This window comes from Tenrec ecaudatus, chromosome 10 (assembly GCF_050624435.1).
Source record: "Tenrec ecaudatus isolate mTenEca1 chromosome 10, mTenEca1.hap1, whole genome shotgun sequence".
Classification (NCBI taxonomy): Eukaryota; Metazoa; Chordata; class Mammalia; order Afrosoricida; family Tenrecidae; genus Tenrec; species Tenrec ecaudatus.
In genome coordinates, this window is record NC_134539.1 from 121,812,987 (window position 1) to 121,817,171 (window position 4,185).

A 4,185-nucleotide genomic window follows, 5' to 3' on the forward strand; every position below is an offset into this window, starting at 1 on the left:
AAAAAAATGTCAAATTGAACATTTAAGACAGGCCGATAAACACCTTGGGGATGAACTGGGGGATGGAGGCCCTGTCCGGGCCTCAGAACATTCCACTTATTCAATATCTGCTGGCGTTCACCATGTCACAACCAGAGATGCGGAGGAGGCTGCTGAACGGGAAGGGTGGAAAGGTGGCAAGCACCTAAATTAACCCAAGGCCATGCTGAGGCCTCCATGGCTAAAATGGGGCATTCACTTTTACTCAAACTTCATTACGCTTGCATGGACTCAAGGAATACCCTCTTTGACTCCCAGAAATTCTACTCAATTCCTTTTCAAGCCAGGTTAGTCTTTTAAAAAAATCTTCCTTTTTAATGTTTTTCATTTCCTTTTTTAATGTATTTAATTATTTTTAAGACGATTATAAGTCTAGTATCTGCGGTTTTTTGAGAAGGATCTAAATTGTCACTTATTGGATGTACTGATATTCCACAACAGACTTTTTCTTCCACTGTTGCATAATTTTGTAAGAATTCATCCTAAACCGGGCTTTCTGTCTTGTTTGATCTCTTCGGAACAATTTTAGCTGCTTTTGAGGATTACATTGCATTTTGCTTTCTCAGCTTGTGGGCAAATCCAAACTCCAAATCCAAAGGAGGGTTAACATCAATTTGTCTTGTGCTGGGTATTTTTTGTGAGGTTTGACTTATTCCTAAGTCTCAGTTCCAGAGCCTGTACTTTCTGTGACTCAATGCCTCATTCCCTGTCTTCCTCAGTCAGTTACAATTCAAGCACCTGGCACGCTAGAATAGCAGTTCTCAAACTACGGCCCGCGGGCCACATGCGGCGCCGAGGACATTTATCCAGCCCACCAGGTGCTTTTGTCCCATTTGTTTTTTCACTTCAAAATAAGATATATGCAGTGTGCATAGGAATTTGTTCATAGTTTTTTTAAACTATAGTCCAGCCTTCCAACGGGTCTGAGGGACAGTGAACTGGCCCCATTTAAAAAGTTTGAGGACCCCTGCTCTAGAAGGAGTATGTTATACTAGGAGATAAGTCCTAATATAAAGTTACTGTAATTCAGGCAGGATGCTGTACTGCAAGTAGACTAATGGCGCAGAACAGTCTATATATAACTGGATCCAGACCTTTGCAATACCTGAATTATGAAAAAGGTGATCTTGCAGTAGAAAAGAATGGTGTGGGGTCCACGGGAAGCTATGACACAAAGATTCCACATGCAGTTGAACATTTTCTTTCCCACATGGAGTTTTGATCGCTACTTCATTCCATACACAAAATAAATTCCAGATGGATTGTGTTCTAACTATGAACGCTCTGTGATATCGATGGAGACGGTATGGTTCAGTAGGGTCTCCCCTTGCCTTCCATAGGGGAGACCCGGGTCAGTGCACCTCGAGTAGAGCTACCAGCCATCTGTCAGGGTGAACAGCTTTCAGGGGAGCTAGATGAAGGATTAGGGAAGAAGCCTGACAACCTACTTGCATTAAAAGCAGCCGATGAAAACGCTGTGGGGCCTCGCAGTCCAGTCACGTTGTACACGCACAGGGTGACTGTGGTCAGGGACTGACTCAACAGCAGTTCACAACCATGAGAAATGGAAATGGGAATCTAAACATGAAATAGAAAACAACGCAACATGTAGAAGAGCACACGGACTGTGGTCTTGGGGCAAGCCAACATTTCACAGAGAAGACACACCCAGAAAACAAAAATCATTGTGGAAGAAACTGATACATTCGTCTCCATTGGGTTTTAAGCTTCTCTTTATCCAAAGGCACTGATACGATCATGAAAAGTCACACATGGAAAGAAGGCATTTAAGGTACATATATATTTTGACAAAGGACTCAAACCTGGACTATTATCAAGAAGAAATCTAGAGTAAAAAGAAGACATCTCAATGGCTAAGACACAAATGAAAAGGTCCTCGAATTCAGTAACCACCAGGAAAATGCAAACGATGACCACCATCGAATAGAAAAAGTGGAAACCCCATCCTTTGTAGTGAGTCCCTCCTGACCCTCAGCCAGCCTCTGGGAGAGAGAAGTGCCCATAGGGTTCCCGGGGTGTGTACGTATATCTCTATGGAAACAGAGGGTTGCGTCTTTTCCAATGGAGCAACTGGTGGGTTCAAGCCTCAGGCCTTTAGGTTAGCCCCTGAGCTCTGTAATCACTGTGCCACAAGGGGCTTCTCAGCAGCACTGTCCCCCACCCCCCAATAGTTAACATGAAAAAGACTCATGATAGTAAATGTTAGGAGACCTTTGATCCATAGCTGGCGGGGATGTGCACTAGCATAACGCCATTGCAAGCTGTCAGAGTCGACTGCCCTGTTTGACAGTGTGCTCCTGGGCTGCTTAGTGGGAACATAGCTGAACGATTGCTCTCTGCAGTAGAAACCCCGACGAAGGGTGTACACGATAAACCAACAGGCATGAACAGAAATGTTCACAGCAGCGGGATTCAATACAGGCCCACACTGGAATCAATTCAGCTGTTCATCTGCAGTCGAAGGGGCTCAATGAGTAACGTACATTTATATACTGGACAGACAGCAATGAGAAAGAATGAATTGCAACGAAGTGCAAACCCATGGGTACATTTTAGACAAATCAAAGCAGCCAGGCATGAACGAGGACATGCAGTGGATTTTCAATATGTAAATGCAGACAGCCAAAGCTTGTTAGATGCTGTTAGGAGCTAGCACCAAGGTTGTACTTGGAGATACGGGCAGTGACTTGGGGAAATGGAGGATTCTAGAATGCTGGCCAAAGTCTGCTTCCTGTTGTGAGTTCCAGTTACACCAGTGTGTTCCATGTTTGTGTGTATCACTGTCGCCCCCCTGCCCCAAATAGCCAAAATGAAATAGAAAAATGATAGTAAATGTTAGTTTTCCATCAAGCTGCATTATTTGTACACATTCTATATGCATATTACAGTTAAAATTGTAAATATGTTTATTTTAAAAAGATAATCATTAACCAATTAAGGAGAGGAAAAACATTCAAGCCCCTTGGTTAATAAGATAAATTCTCCACCTCAGGTAGCTGTAACATCGATCTGAACTTAAAACAAAATAAACTTACTTCACTCCTATCAAGTGGATTCTGACCACTAGGCACCCCACGGGGTAGAGTAGAATCGCTCCCATGGGGTTTCCATGGTTGTGAACATGTGTGGAGGGAGACTGACACATCTTTCTCCCAAAGAGTGGCTGGGGGTTTGAACCGCCTACCTCTCAGCAGCCTAGCATTTCAGTCATGGCACCACCAAGGCTTAATCTCAACTTACAACTCTGAGTCCTTTTCACACCTTCAAGGATAGCGTTTATTTCCTGCAAGCTTAGCTATGTATGTAAAGCGAAAGTGGCTATATTTTTGAGTAGGAGCGTTTTTCATGTTATTGCTCTCTCTAATTTATATATTGCCCAAGTCGCACATTTTCTATATAATCACCTTCAATAGTCATCAGAAATTTATAACCACAATGTGTAATAAATATAACAACCATGCTATGTCTGCTTCTTTGAATTCCTTTCGGCATTTTCACTGTGATACACTGGTAGCTCTCCTAAGACCCACCTCTAAACTTTCACTAAAATATCCTACCCAGAGTAGCCTGTGTTGATGGGTTGAAGGCGACTAAGGCGGTGGCGTTAGGAGAAGTCCAGCCTCCCACATCATCCCTCCGAGGCTAGAGTGCCTGGTAACAGCAGGTGTGGAGCCAGGAGAGTCCAGGATTGGGCCCTGCAACCAGATTTCCTTTCCTCAAGAACCCAGAAGCAGGTGATCATTGGGCAGACACTTGGGTGGCACTCAGAGTCTAAGTGTCAGATACGAAAACCCACACCACTGCCATCATGTCCATTCCCACTCCCAGTGACCCTGCCCAGGAGTCCCCAGACTCCATCTCTATGGGACAGACCGTCCCATCTTTCTCCCTCGGAGCAGCTGTGGGTTTGAACTGCTGCTGATCTTGCAGTGACAACAAGCAAAACCATGACTGTGACCCGAAGGGTGTGAGAGAGGCGCCACGGGAAGGCCATGCCAGGGCTCTGGGAGCAGCCCAGTGTGTGACCCACTCCCCACACCAGCACAGACAGAGACAACCACAAGAGACGCTGCGGTTCACATGGAAGCAGTGATTTCTACGTAGCAAATTCAAAAGCGCATTTAA